Here is a 16247-nt window from a genome sequence, read left to right on the forward strand (position 1 = left end):
GTTTTATAGTTTTAACTTTAAATTTAGGCTTATGATAGATTTTGATTTAATTTTTGTATTTGGTAAAAGAGTTTTGTTTTTTTCCCCACATGGATATCTAGTTGTTCCAGCACGATTAATTGCATAAACAATCCATTCCTCTTAAGTTACATTAATTGAAAAATCAATCACCGTGTGTGTGTGTGTGTGTGTGTGTGTGTGTGTGTCTATTTTTTGTCCTTATGCCAACAACATACTGTCATGTTTACTAGAGCTTTACAGTAAGTCTTACAATCAGGTAGTTTAAGTGACTTCAACTGTTCTTTTTCAGGATTGCCTTGGATGTTCTGTATCTTTTGCATTTCCATGTAAATTTTAATTTTCAATTTCAATTTTAAAAGCCTGCTGGGATTTTAATTCAGATTGTGTTAAATCTATAGATAAATTTTGCAAGGAATGACATCTTAACATTGAGTCTTCTGATCCATGAATATGCTATATCTCCATTATTTGGGTCTTAATTTTCTCTGCAATGATTTTTTTTTCAGTGTACAGGTATTTGGTTTAGTATGTCCCTAAGTATTTCATGGTTTTGGATGCTATTGTTAATGGTATTTTTATTGCAATTTCCAGTTTTTCATTGCTAGATATATAATGGATTTGGTATATTGATCTCATATCCTGGGCCTTTGCTAAAGTCACTCTTTAGGTCTAGTAGGGTTTTTTTTGGGTAGGTTATTTACAATTGTTATGTACTAGATAATGCAGTGTGTGGAGGAAACAGTTTTACTTCTTCTTTTGCATTCTGTATGTCCAGCCTCCCTGCTTTTTTACATGACTAGGACTACCAGCACAGTGTGGAATGCAAGTGTGAAAGTGGGATCAGCCTTTCACCACCAAGTGAAATACTAGCTGCAGGTTTTTCATAGATTCCCTTTATCAGGGTGAACAAGTTCCCTTCTATTCCTAATTTGCTGAGGGTTTAAAAAATCATGAGTGGATGTTCAATTTTGTTAAATACTTTTTCTGTATTTATTGAGACATATCATATGGTTTTCCTTTTTTAATCTGTTAATATAGCATATTGATGTTTTAATGTTATACCGACCTGTCATTGCTGAGATAACACCCACTGGGTCAGGATGTGCTATGCTTTTCACGTATCATTGGATTTGATACTCTAGTAAGGATTTTTTGGTCTATATTCATTAAGGATATTGGCCCAGAGTTTTCTCTTCCTGTAATGTCTTTGTCTGGTCTTGGTGTCAGGGTAGTGCTGGTGTCATAAAATGAATTGAATATCTTCTTTCATCCTTTGTTTTTTGAAAATGAGTTTGGGTGGAATTAATATTATTTCTTTCTTAAATGTTTTATAGACTTCACCAGTGAAGCCACCTGGCCTGGAGTTTTCTTTGTGGGAAGGTTTTAAGTTAAACATTCAAGTGCTTAAATAAATACGGGCATATTCACGTTTCTATTTCTTCTTGAATCAGTTTTTGGTAACTTGGGTCTTTCAGAGAACTTGCCAATTTTATCTAACTTAATTTGTGAAACTATTGGCATGTAGTTGTTCTTATTATTCCATTATTATCTTCTTTTTTTTCTTTTGGCCATGCCACATGGCGTGTGGGATCTTAGTTCCCCAACCAGGGATTGAACCCATGCCCCCCTGCAGTGGAAGTGCGGAGTCCTAACCACTTGACCACCAGGGAAGTCCCTTATTTTTCTAGCTTCTTAAGGTGAAGGTGTAGAGATCACTGATTTCAGACCAATGTGCTTCTCTAATGTAAGAATTTAAAGGTATAAATTTCTAAGCACTCCTTTGTGATTTCTTTGTTGATCAATGGATTATTTAGAAGTGTTCTATGTTCAAAATTTTTGGATCTTTTTCTAGATATCTTTCTGTTATTGATTTCCAGTGGAATTCCTCTGTGGTCAGGAAACATATTCTGTATGATTCTAATCCTCTTAAATTTACTGAGACGGGTTTTTATGGCCCAATATATGGTCTAGTTTGTTGACTGTTCCATGTGTACCTGAAAAGATTGTATATTCTGCTGTTATTGTCCGGAGAGGTCTAAACATGTCAGTTAGGTCATGGTGGTTAATAGTGAGGAACAAGTCTTTTCTATCCCCAATGATTTTCTGTCTACTTGCCCTATCACTTACTGATAGAGAAGCACTGAACTCTCCACTTGTAATTACGGATGTGTCTATATCTCTTTTCATTCCTGTGAGTTTTCACTTCATGTGTTTTAAAGCTGTCTTATGAGGGGCATACACACTTAGGATTGTTATATCTTCCTGATTAATTGACTTCTTTTTTTTTTAATGTTTAATGTTATGTATCAACTTAGCTGGGCCACAGTGTCCAGATCTGTGGTCAAACGTTAATCTGGATGTTTCTGTGAAGATTTTTTTTTTAAATTTTATTTATTTATTTTTGGCCGTGTTGGGTCTTCGTTGCTGCGCGTGGGCTTTCTCTAGTTGCGGTGAGCGGGGGCTACTCTTTGTTGCGGTGTGCAGGCTTCTCATTGCAGTGGCTTCTCTCATTGTGGAGCACGGGCTCTAGGCGTGCAGGCTTCAGTAGTTGCGGCATGTGGGCTCAGTAGTTGTGGCTCACAGGCTCTAGAGCACAGGCTCAGTAGTTGTAGCACACGAGCTTAGTTGCTCCGCGGCATGTGGGATCTTCCCGGACCAGGGATCGAACCTGTGTCCCCTGCATTGGCAAGCGGATTCTCAACCACTGTGCCACTGGGGAAGCCCCAAGATTTTTTTTTTAATTTAATTTATTTATTTTGGTTGCTCTGGGTCTTAGTTGCAGCAGGCGGGCTCCTTAGCCGTGACTCATGGGCTCCTTAGTTGCAGCTTGTGGGCTCCTTAGTTGCAGCTCGTGGGCTCCTTACTTGTGGCATGCGAACTCCTGGTTGCGGTATGCATGTGGGATCTAGTTCCCTGACTGGGGATAGAACCTGCGTCCCCTGCATTGGAAGGCAGATTCTTAACCACTGCACCACCAGGGAAGTCCCTTCCTGCCTACTTTTGAATTTATGTTTTTTATCCCATTTTATCAATATCTCCACTACTGCTCTATTAGCTATACTTCTTTGTGGGTTTCGTTTGTTTGTTTTTGAATGGTTGCACTATGGTTTATGCATTTTTAACTTATTACATTCTACGCTGAAGTAATATTATACAACTTCACGTATGGGAGCCCTACAGGAGTGTACTTCCTTTTCCCTTTCCCACCATTTATGCCATTTTGTCATACATTTTACTTGTACACGTATCACAAACCCCATCGTACACTGCTATCATGTGTGCTTTAAACAGCCAGTGATCTTTCAAAGAAAAACACAAGGTTATCTCTGTCGTTTACCCACAAACCCACCCTGCTGTCTCTATATTTCTGATGACCCCAGTTTTTATCTGCTGTCATTTCCTTTGCCTGAAGAACATCCTTTACTAGTTCTTGTAGCATAGGTCGGTTGGTGATTAATTCTATCTGATTTGTTTGTCTGTGAACGTTTTTATTTTGCCTGCATTTTTGAAGGATACTTCTGCTAGGTATAGAATTCTATTTCGGCAGCTCCTTTTTCTTTTGGCTTAGAGACAATGATCCCTTGTCTTCTGGCACGTACAGTTTCTGAAGAGAAGCCTGTCATAATTTTTATCTTCATTCATCTCCATATAATGTGTCTTTTATTTTTCTTTGACTGCTTTTAAGATTTTACTTTATCACTGATTTTCAGAAACTTGATTATGATATTCCCTGGGTTGCATTTGTGCCCATGTGTCTATCCTGATGCTTGGGGTAGACAAATTTCTCGGATCTGTGAGTTAAGAGTTTTCGTCAAATTTAGAAAAAAAAAGTCATTATTTCTTCAAACACTTTTTCTGCCCATCTTTCTCTCCTCTCTGTTAAGACTAATGGATGCTATCTTCCACCAGGTTGCTGGGGCTGTTTTCCATCCCCCATGTTTTCTTTCTGTGTGTCATTTTGGGTCGATTCTATTGCTATGTCTTCAAGTTCCCTGTTTTTTCTTCTGCCATCTCTATTCTACTGTTAATCCCATCCAATGTATTTTCTTTATCAAATATTGTATTTTTCATCTCGAAGTTTTGTTTGGTTCTTTTTTATATTTTCAGTTCTTCTCATTATGTACGTATTTTCCTTTAAATACCTGAAAATAGTCATAACAGTCCTTTTAACGTCTTTGCTTGTTTCCTCATTTCTGTCATCTCTGGACCTCTTTCTATTGAATGGTTTTCCTCTTGGCTTTGGATCACATTTTCCTGTTTCTTCAAAAATCTTATAATTTTTAACTGGCTGTTGGACATTTTAAGTATTGTGCTGAAATTTCGACTTTTTTTTTTAGAGTGTTGGGCTTTGTTTTGTAGGCAGTTAGGTTCCTCATTTGGTCATTTCAAAGATTGTTTTTAAGCTCTTCTAAAGTAAGTCTAGATGGGCCTGCACTTCAGAGACAGTGAGCTCTACGACCAAGGTGTAACTTCTCTGGGTATCCACTGAATGAAGGCTGGAGCTTGAATATCTACCCACCCCATGAGAGCTCTGGAAATGGTTGCGCTTATAAGCTGTCTTTCCTTTGCCTGGGTTTGTGCAGTTTTATTCTGTACATCTATGGGCTAGTACACAGTAAGGACTCAAGATAATCCCTATTCAGACTTCTGGAGCTCTCTTCTGCATATCCCTCCCCCTGCTTCTCTGGACTCTTCCCTGCAATTTCCAGCCCCTCTGCCTCCCCAAACTGCAGTTCCTGTTTCCTCCACCCAGGAAGGCACTGAACCCTGCCTGGTGTTCCCCTCCCTGTGCCTGCAGCAGAAATCCAGGGGAACCAGAAAGGTGCCTCATTTGTTTCCCTTCTTTCAAGAAGCACACTCCTGTGCTATTTATTTTCCAGTGTCTGAAGACAGTTGTTTCATATATTTTGTTTATGGAGGGATGTTAATGTCTAGTCCTTAGCCTGGCCAGAAGCAGGAGGGACTGCTGGTCATGCTGTGGCCCCAGAATAAACATCACTAAAGTATAAGCTGATTTGGCTCTATCTCAAAGTATTTACTGTGTTTTAAAAGTTATTTCAACACAAGTGTTTTCCTAAGTGGCAGGAAAAGTTGTTTCATCATAACAACTTCAAGAAAATAGCTAACAAAGATCTATTTGACTATCTGTTTCTCAAAAAGTTTAGAGGATACTCTGTACTTCCCAAAATGTCTCAGGTTATAATAATCAGTAAAGGCAGGAAGCTGGAGTTGCTCACCTAATTCAAGATACTGCACTGCTCCCTCCTTTGACCAGAACACTGGTTCTTAGATTTCTTCGGCTGCAGTTACAGAGGATGCTGACAGGGGGTGCACGCTGGTGAACCTGGCTCTCATTCAGTCCCATCTTCAGAGTAGTAATGGGCAGAGCCAAAAGGACAAACGTGATGCTGGCAAAACAAGGCAGGACCCCTTCGTCCCCCCGGATCCTGGAACAGTTCTGGTCACGTTGCTCAGTGAGCCTCTGGCTGTGCTCCCTTGGGCAGTTCCCATTACCATCCACCCCAAGAGGCCGCCGCGACAGTGGCTGCTGAGAGTGTGGGCTGAGCCTTTCTGATGGCTCGTGTTCCACCCTCACACGTGTCTGATGTGGAGGACGGCCCCTCCCCAGGCTCATGCTGGCCTCCCTCCCCATGGGTCAGGCTCGCCAGTCTCCGAGCTGGGTCTGCCATCTCACTGTGACGCACCAGGAGCCTGGTGCCCACCTTCTAGGACAGAGTCTCAGACCCAAGGAGAATTCTTTGGTTTGCACACAGGTCTGAGGACCACAGATGGGGAGAAGAGAACGTAATATTCCAGGTGTGTTTACCCTGGAATCACAGACTGTTCTCTGAGGTGAGATTTCACCTTTTCTTATCACAGGTCCAACCACAGGCGGCTGCTCCTTCCATCTTTCACTCAATGCAGCGCCGGGGCATCTGAATCTGCTCTCCTGTGCTCAGCCCCTAGGTTTACTGAGAAACACAAAGCACGTGTGGGGAGGCCAGATGGTGATACTCCTGGTCTTGAGGGCGTGCAGACTAGGTGGCTCTCAGGTCCTGTGTTGAGAGTACGTATCTACGTCCTCAGAGCACAGCTGGGCCGGCAGAGCCGTGGCTGAATCACAATCTGCCTTCAGAGATTGGCCCCAAATGCTGTTTCTGAGTCCAAGCGTCCTTCAGGGAAGGTCCGGAACAGTCTTCACTCAAAAACACACAAGACCAGGGTGAGCTGGTGTCCTGGGGGCCCACTTAGCCCTATTCATAGGCTGGTGACACCCTGCAGAATGGCCCACTAACCACGAAGACGAGACTGGGGGACTTGGCACGTTTGCTCTGCAGTCAATCATGTGTGACTCTCAGAATAGGAGAATCTCAGTTTACCTGGCAGTCATTTTATTCCCGGTCTGAGAAGGTGCTTTGCTGGAGCAAGCTCCCTGGAGCTGGAGGCCACACAGACCATGTACCACTAGGCATGGTTGGATCTGGCTCCCAGGGGTCTGTAGCTCACAGACGGAGCTGCAATTTGGCCCTACTTAGATTTTTAAATTAGTTGCCAATATTCAAAAACTGACACATTCTATATAAACAACAAGATTTCTATCATCTTAAAAAACTGCTGGAGCCACACTGCCACACTGCCATGGAGGGGCAGCCACGGAGTGGAGTCACCAACTGCCCCCGCCGGACAGGCCAGATGGCCGGGGCCGCCAACCCCCTCCAGCGAGCACCGCCCTGCAGCCCGCACGGCTCTGCCGCCTGTCACTCAGCCACCTGCTGCCTGGTGCCCGGGGCTCTGGTGTCTCGGACCCTTCTCAGCCAGGTCCTGGTACACGAACTGGGGGCTATGTGACCTTGGGCAAGTAGCCTAGCATCTCTGGGCCTGGGTTTCTTCATCTGAATGTCGAGCCCTGGCCTCCAGGAGCTGCTGGGAGAGGAATCCATTGTGGCGGGCAGAGTGCGATCCGGGCTAATGGCGATACCGGGCACTATGTGAGCAAGCACTGGGCTGAGAACAGGCGGTGGTTGTTTGTTGGCTTCCTGGATCCTCAGAACAGCCTGGCAACTATGACTTAGGTGTCATCTCTACAGTGAGATCTGCACAGAAATGTTCTCACTATACAGGGCTTAAAAATAACTTTGGATTAGCAACCAGTTAACAGGCTCATGCATGCTCCATCTTAAAATCTTATGCAACCCTCGTTAAAGGAAAAAATTTTAATTTCAGGAGGAACTAATATGATTTTCAGAAGAATAAAAATTTAAAGAAAAAGACCTCAACACTAACATTGTACCCTTTAAAAACTTTATCCCCTTTCACTCCCTCATCCTCAGTGGGTGGGGAGCACCCAGGGGAAGAGTCTCCACCCAGGAGAAAGCAGGGTGCACAGCCGGACTGCTCAGGACCTTCTCAGACCCCACAGCAGAAACCTAGGGACCTCGCTCCATGCCAGCCCCAGCACCAGCCAGGCCACAGGGGTGCTGGGCCGTGCTCAGAACACTGAAATGTGGGGAGGTGTGTCCGGCCCCCAGGGCAGGGCCGGGCAGGTGCCTCTCTTTCTGAAGGAGTGCTGCATTCCTCAGGAGCTTCTGCCCATTATCTGTGTGACCCCAGGGACAACCTTGGCCCCTCCTGACCTTCTGCCCTGAGGATGAGGTCAGGCCTCTTTCCTCTGGGACTCCAGGGGGTGGAATGAGGGTTGGGACTTGGGAACTCCGGCCTTGGGCGGTGAGGCGTCCTGTTTTGAAAACGGGACCCAGTGGTTGGATGGCATTGGTTTACTGTGGGAGTGGCATTGGCACTAAGGCATTAGCACAGGTGGGCACTCAACAAATACTAGCTTCTAGCTGGACTCCTCTCTTTTAAAAAACCCATTCAGGCTGCATTTATTTGTAAAAGTCATGTCCAGCCCCTCCCCGCCTCCCACGCCCAGCCCCCTTCCCAGAGCAGGGGTCACAGCCCCTTCTAGAGCACTTTTCTACCCTCTGTGTCCTGACTTCAAGACCACAGCGAACATGCATTTTCTTCTGTCGCTACCTTTCATAGTCACCTTAAAAAAGGGTACAAACCTGAACGACATACAAACCACACATAAAATGGCCAATCTGACCCATCATTTAAACTGCAAATTAAAACCCATATTTTCACCTATCAGACTGGCAAAAAAAAGAAAATGCTTGAGAAAAATCCACCAGTATTGGAGTGAGGAAGGACGCTTTACACCCTGTGGCCATGAACATGAATTGCACCAACTCTTTGAGGGCGATTTGGTAACACCTCCCAGAGCTCAGACCACTCACACCTTTGACCCAGCGATTTCACTCCTAGACACTCACCTGACCACACACTCCCACAAGCAACCACCCACACCAGCAGACTCGCTGAAGTACTGCAAACTACAAGCGACCCGAGTGTCCGTGAATGTGAGACAGGCGAAAGGAAGCACTTACGCAGAGGACCACTGAACCACTGAAAAGATCTGTGAGCTCTGTGTCAACCAAAATGGAGAAACACCGCAGACAGCACTTTACACAGCAGGAAGAGGATACGCACACACATTTAAATACATGCTTCCGTAGCCATGGAGTGCAGAGTGTGTCCGGAGAAGAGCAGGGGACAGGTGGCCAGGTGGGCAGGGAAGCGGAAACGGAGAAGACTGACTTTCACTGAAAACCCTCTGCGCTGTTTTAGTTTATTTCTTAGCCACAAGGATGTGTCACTCATGCTGGACGAGGTCTGGAGCCCCCCTGCTCTGGTGGATGCGCCGTGTCATGCCAACCTGGGCCGCCTGCACATGCAGCACGGACACTAGGGAGGCTGATGACTCCCAACCACCCCTGGGGCAGATTCACCAATAAATGCCCTCCAAGAAGGCCAAGCGGCTGGGCCGCCCCCTCTAGGCCCAGGATCAGCTCTCCAAGGGCTGCTTTGCTGACAGGTCAAACATCCATATTTTCTGGTACTGCCCTGGCTGAGTGTTTCCGCCCCTGTACCTCTGGTCAACCTGGATGAGTTATTTATATATGACTGATCTTTGTCATGTTGCTTCAAAATATCTTTCTAGTTGGGTTATTTTTGAGGTTAAGAAAGAATACCTTAGAAATCTGTGATTTTTAAGTCACATCTAAGGTTATAACCTTCTAGTCATTTGTAAATAGTTCCAATTCTGCATATTTTTAGGTTTGATTTTAAGGCATTTAACTGCGCCTGGGCTGCGTTTTAGTGTGTAGTCTGGGTGCAGGCTGTGAGGATGGGAGCACGCCGTGTCCCCACCTTGCTGTGTCTGGGCTCTGATTTGCAGGCCGTGCTGGGGAAGGGTTTCTGCTCTGTGCCTGCCACCCAGCTTGCTACTCCCCCTTCCCCATGCATTTTATTGCTCTAGAACTTGAAAATCCACTTATTTTAGCTTCAAGAGAAACTCTGTCCATATTTATTTATTTATTTATTTATTTTTTGCGGTACGCGGGCCTCTCACTGTTGTGGCCGCTCCCATTGCAGAGCACAGGCTCCGGACACGCAGGTTCAGCGGCCATGGCTCACAGGCCCAGCCGCTCCGCAGCATGTGGGATCTTCCCGGATCGGGGCACAAACCTGTGTCCCCTGCATCGGCAGGCAGACTCTCAACCACTGCACCACCAGGGAAGCCCTCTGTCCATATTTTGTTACACTAACTGGTTACTTCAATTTGGAGAAAACAGCTGTCTTTATAATATTTAATACTCCATCCAGGAAGAGTCTGTCTTTCAAATCTTAAACTTTTTAGACAATGCTTGGTTGTTTCTCTAATCACATGCGCTTCCTGAGCCTCTAGATCCTTGAGCTGCGGACCCAAGGCCTTGCTGGGCTCCCATTCTTCCCAGTTATCTTCCTGCACATCCTGATTGAGCACCTATTGTGTACCTGTCTGTGCTGGCCAGGGGTCAAGGATCAAGGAAGCTGCCCCCACCCCTACATTCTTCCAGCAGACAGAACAGAATCAAGATAAATGAGAAAAATAGCACGTGGTCTGGAGGCTAGTGCTAAGGGGGAAGAAAGCCAGGTAGGGAGTGAACTTTAGCAAGGGAGGGATTCAAGGAACAGGCAGGTGCTGGAGAGGAAGGTAGAGGGTGCTCACACGTGCACAGGGGTCAGCGGTCCGCAGGTATGGGGTGGGGGTGTGTCCACAGTCCACAGGTGCAGGAGGGAGCTGGGCTGAATGTGTCTGGGGAAGAGGGGAGATGGGGTCGGAGTCCTTGAGCCACTGCTGCCAGGAAGTGGGGGGAGGAGGGGAAGGGAGGGGAGGGGAGGGGAGAAGAGGGACCGACCGGGTACTGTCCAGATGCAGCAAGAATTAGGGTGAGAGGAGGCTGGGAATGGAGAGGCCACACCCTGCGAACCACAGATCCAGGAGGATGGAGGAGGGGGCTATAGTGGCCCTGGGATCTGGGGTGCAGCGGGGCCGAGGATGTCAGGCTGCGGCCCTGCCTTGAGACCAGGTTGCAGCAGGACTCTGTAAGGCCGGCAAAGCGGCAGCTCTGTGTGCATGTGGGAGGAAGGGGGAGGACGTCAGGGAGGGGCGGGGCAAAGGTAGGAGGGGCGGGGCATGAGTAGGAGGGGCAGGGACAGGCGTGGCGGGGGGGGGGGGGGGGGGGGGTCAGGGCAGAGGTGGGAGGGGCGGCCCTGGCCCCACCTCAAAACCATGAGGAGAGTGGCCTTTCAGCAGGAAAACCTCCCTCCATCCTGAGAAATACCACGTAGTTATTCATGTTATTAATGCAGATGCCACAAATTGTTAAACTCTCTCGTTATCACTTTTAACTCAGTTCATGACTGCTAGGTCTCACAGTTTGCTACTCAAAATGCGCCAAAAATGTAAAAAAAATGCAGAGGACAAGACATCCCACCTTCCAGAATGGAGCTTCCAAACTGCTTGACTGTGGACTGAAGCCCACGCAATCCTTTATCATAAATACTAACAGGCTTACGTCTTAACCAGAGCTGTGGTTATCATTTAAGTCACCAATAAAGTTTTAAAAAGTACTCTTACACAAAGTAGAAATACCAGACAGGTAGTTCAGTTATGCGTGCTCAAATATTCAAGATACAAGGAGAGCATAAAGAAGCTTTGTGGGAACTTAAAACTAAACTGCATTAATTTCAACCTTTCTTCCCAACCAAATCTTTCACGGGGCGAACCAAAAGCCGCAGCAATGTATCATTCCTACTTTTTACTGCAAAGTGCTGCTGAGAAGTAGCAGCTTCAACCCCTCTGTATGGGTGTCTCAGCACCTTCCCCTGCACAGACTCTGCTGCAGGCCCACCCACAGCACAGCCCTTCCCCAGCTTTCTTGCCAAGGAACCCCAACACCATTTAGTTCCAGGCAGCAGGTTCACAGAGTCTAAGACAATCTCCCAGTGACTGGTCAAGGGACACCATGTGACCCCGACAGCCAGCGAGATGGAAAAGGGAATTTGGAAGCTCTGGGGAAACATTTCCCTTTCCAATGAAAAGAAACCAAAGCAGGAGGAGAGAAGTATGCCTTCCATCTCTGGGCCTTCTGACGTGATGCTTGGAGCTGCTGCAGCCATCTTGGAACCTTTAGGAGGAAAGAGTCCCAGAGGAGCTAGCCGTAAGCTCATTTACCTCGGCCTTGACATGCAAGTTCTTGGTCAGCGTGTCCTGCTGCTGTGCATGCACACTGTGTGTCGGGAAGGCTACCATGATGCTGGCCACCTTGGCTCTCTCCTCCTCATTCAGTGACCGTGTGTGATTTTCTATGGGTGCCACGATGAGATAAAGGTTGGGAAGCTCCCGTATGTTACTTTCATCAGGCTGTGCTGTGACTTGTAGCCAAAAGCATTTAAACTAATACAAACCATCCCCACCTCCACCCCAAGCCAATTCCACTGCCGGGGGCCGTGTTTGCAGCCACCAGCGGGCTGTTCTCGCCCTGATCCAGGCCCTGCTATCCACGGGGGCCTGCATGGCTGATGGCACCATCCACCACTACTTGTCCCTGCTTCCTCATATACCAGACGACCATTTCACACTTCTCTTTCTACCTCTCCCTCCACCTCCTCCTCTCAGAGTCCATGGCTTTGCCTCATACTTGAAAGGAGGAAATAAAGGGAACCGACCGGCACCTGTTTTCCCACCACCAGACCTGCTGTTGGGACAGTTCTCCTCAGGCCAATGAAGGCTTCTGCTCCTGACTCTCCTGCCTGGGTGTTTCCACGGCCAACAGCCTCAGAAGAAGACAGCACGACTCCCTCGGGGGCAAAGGGCAGATATGCCTGCAGCCCACTATGAAAGATTTGGGTTCTGCCCGTTTGGGGTCGCTCAGCTGAGACTCTTGCCCTGGCCCGTGGGACAGGGACTGAGGAGACCCTTGGCTGCCTGCTGTGCTGCGAGCGACGAGTTCTCCGCATCTCCTGCCGGTGCCTGTGAGGCTGTGGCAGCTTGCTTGTCAGGTGTGGCCAGTAAGCTCCCCGTTCTGGCTACCCATCACCTCCCTGCCTCTGACCTGTGCTATCAAACCCCAGTCCCTTGAGCCCCCCCACCCCTTTCTCTCCTGGGTTTGCCCTCCTCCCCAGCCACAAGCATCACATCTCGCCCATCTTCCCAACCTGCATATAGACAGGCTGCACTTCCACAACTTCCTCCAATATCGCTCTTTTTTAAAAAGTATTTTAAATGTAAATTTATTTATTTATTTGTTTGTTTATTTATTTTTGGCTGCATTGTGTCTTCGTTGCTGCACATGGGCTTTCTCTAGTTGTGGTGAGCAGGGGCTACTCTTCGTTGCAGTGCGTGGGCTTCTCATTGCGGTGGCTTCTCTTTTTGCAGAGCATGGGCTCTAGGCGCGTGGGCTTCAGTAGTTGTGGCACACGGGCTCAGTAGTTGTGGCTCTCAGGCTCTAGAGCGCAGGCTCAGTAGCTGTGGTGCATGGGCTTAGTTGCTCCACAGCATGTGGGATCTTCCCAGACCAGGGCTCGAACCTGTGTCCCCTATGTTGGCAGGTGGATTCTTGACCACTGCATCACCAGGGAAGTCCCCAGTCCCTATTTTAACTGCTGCTTTTCAGAGCAAGACATCTTTTTTTTTTTTTTTTGCGGTACACAGGCCTCTCACTGTTGTGGCCTCTCCCGTTGCAGAGCACAGGCTCTGGACGCGCAGGCTCAGTGGCCATGGCTCACGGGCCCAGCCGCTCTGCGGCATGTGGGATCTTCCCAGACCGGGGCACGAACCCGTGTCCTCTGCATTGGCAGGCGGACTCTCAACCACTGCGCCACCAGGGAAGTCCCAAGAAATCTTGACTAAGCTGTCCACCCGTTCTTCTCCAGCCCCTTTAACTGGGAAGGCTGGATGACAAGTCCACCACTCCACTGAGACAGCCAGAAGGCCATAGTGACGCAGAGCACTTTTCTGCCCTGACCTTCCCTGACCTCTTTGCAGCATTCCACCCAGTTGACCACTCCCTCCCTCTAAAATCTTTTCATTATAAAAGATACCAAACTACATCAAGCACATATAACATACGTGTATCGTTTAAAGAATTGTTAAAAAATAAAACAAAGAATAAAACAGAAACCTGTATACTCAGCTTGAGAAACAGCATCACTACTGCCTGTGTTTGTCAATAAAGTTTTATTGGTGCACAGCCACACCGATCACTTACACATTGTCTGCGGCTGCTTTTGAGCTGCAGGCAGAGATGAGTAGTTGCAAGAGAGACCATTGGGCCACAAAGCCGAAAATACTCACTATTCGGCCCGACACCTACTCTGGAATTTTTTTTTAGTGAGGGACGGGTGGGGCACAGTTGCTCAGTTTTTTTGCTAAAGCAAAGCAGAGCTGGAGGAAAGTGCATTTATCAGGAAATAAGATGGACGTGTGGCCTGAAGAAAGCATCATTGAGTCAGCATTTCTCCCCTACTCTTCCTGTAAATCATCCCCCAAAAGAGAAAATTTTCATGAAAACTAGAGATAAAATTCCAGATGGGAGAAATGGAGGTTCTGCCAAAGGCGGTAGAAATGAGCAGGGGTGTGTGGAAGGACAGGCACGGTGGGAGGCCTCAGGAGGAGCCAGGAGGTGGGAGCACAACCCCCTGGATGCAGCGTGCCTGGGCGGGAGGGGAGAGAAGCTGGGCTTTGTGAAAACGGGCAGAGATAAGTCAAGGCCGGACTTAGTTAAAAACCACCAACAAAACTGCTAGACTGGACAATGGCCCTGGCCTCATTTCCCTTATAAGTTTCCTACAAATACCTGGTCAAGGAAAAATCACCTCTTTTAAAGATGAGGGGGAACAAAGGAACAAAAGTGCTACGAGAAAAAAGAAGGAAGGAAACCAGCAAAACGACAATGAACATTCACCAAAAACTTCCGATAGAGCTGATGAAAAATACAGCAAAACGTTCCTGAATTTAAAATGTACTGAAGCAGTAGCTTCTCAGATTAATGAGCTCAAGCGGGAGCTGTGAGGAGAACAGACCAGTCTGCATCTGAGGAGACTACTCGAGGCATCACAGGGGCGATGCTGCCGCCAGAGGGGACAGAATGTGGACCACTGGGAGGATGTGGCTCCTTCCAGGGGCAGAACCCAGGTTTAACAAATCCTGAGAAAAGCCACAACAGAGTTTTGGGGCTGGGTCTAAAGACTGTATGGGAAAAAAATAAATAAACAAATGAGAATTACCAGGAAAACTCTGAGAAAGAAGCATAACTGGAGATCCTAAGTCAGTAGACATTACAAGGGACCAGGAAGCAGTAACAATTCAAACAGCACTGCACGTGGACAGACCAAGACCAATAAATCAAGGCAGAGGTCCCCAACTCCCGGGCCACTGACTGGTACTGATCCGTGACCTGTTGGGAACCAGGCGGCACAGCAGGAGGTGAGCGGCGGGTGAGCCAGCAAAGCTTCATCTGCCGCTCCCCCTCGCTCACATTACCGCCTGAGCCATCTGCACCCCTGTCTGTGGAAAGGCTGGGGACTGCCGAACCAAGGGACAGAACAAGAGCTCCAGACCCAGACTCAAGTACACACAGAACATCTAACATGATAGTAAAAGCGGGATTTCAAACAAGTGGGGAAATGTGAGTTATTCAATAACGGGTATGGGGAGTGGACTTCCCTGGTGGTCCAGCGGTTGAGAATACGTCACAGGATGCAGGGGACGCTGGTTCCATCCCTGGTTGGGGAACTAAGATCCCACGTATTGCGGGGCAACTAAGCCCAGGCGCTGCAACTACTGAGCCCACGTGCTCTGGAGCCCGTGTGCCACAACTAGACAGAAGCCCACGCACCTCAACAAAGAGCCCGTGTGCTGCAACAAAAGATTCTGCATGCCACAACTAAGACCTGACCCAGCCAATAAATAAATAAATATTTAAAAAAAAACAGGTGTGGGGACATTTGGATTGCCACCTGGGGTTAAAAAAAGTTTGGTTCCTATTTCATAACCTACACAGTGATAAATTCCAAATGGATCCTGGATTTAATTATGAAAAAAGGAAACCATAACTGTATTAGAAGACATCATGGCAGAATAATCTTCAATCTTGGAGTGGAAAAAACCCAAGTATGGCACAAAACCCAGAAAGGATTAAAAACAAGAACATTAATTAAATTACATAAAAATAAAAAAATACGTGCATGACAAAAACTACCATAGGCAAAGTCAAAAAACAAATGAAAAACTGTGGGAAAATATTTGCAATTCATATCTCAGAAAAGGTCTGATTCCCATTATATATAATAAGCTCATACAAATCAATAAGAAAAAGATTATAAACCCAGTATACAAATGGGCAGAGAACTGAAGAAAAGGAAAAGGAAATGACTCAAACATGTGAAAAGATGCACAACCTCCTAACAGGAGAAATATGAATTAAAATGACACCTAACAGACTGGCAAAGATTATAGTTCGATGACACTGCTGGAGAGGGTCTGGGGAAAGATGCCCTCTCAGCCTTTGCTGGGTGGGTGTGAACTGGTACCACCTGATGGAGCCCAACTAACATCTTCTCAAACTGGACATGCACATACCTTTGGACCAAACAATACACCCTCCGGGAATTTACATTTACGCTTTTACGCATGCGCTACAGCATGTACAAGGTAATTCACTGTAACGTTATTGGTGACGGCAAAAGATTGGAAATAATCGAAAATGCCCATTGGCACATTGGGCACAGCAGGAAGCATTCATGCATTGAGGCTGAGAGCCGAGAATGAGGGCGCTTGC

The 16247-nt window shown here is 47.0% G+C and overlaps 1 protein-coding gene across 1 annotated transcript in view; it reads right to left on the bottom strand.

Annotated features, from left to right (window-relative positions):
• CCDC57 (coiled-coil domain containing 57) overlaps positions 1 to 16247 on the bottom strand; it is a 104762-nt gene that overhangs the window by 12459 nt on the left and 76056 nt on the right. The window lies entirely within an intron of this gene.

The sequence above is a fragment of the Delphinus delphis genome, chromosome 19 (assembly GCF_949987515.2).
Source record: "Delphinus delphis chromosome 19, mDelDel1.2, whole genome shotgun sequence".
NCBI classification, from domain to species: Eukaryota; Metazoa; Chordata; class Mammalia; order Artiodactyla; family Delphinidae; genus Delphinus; species Delphinus delphis.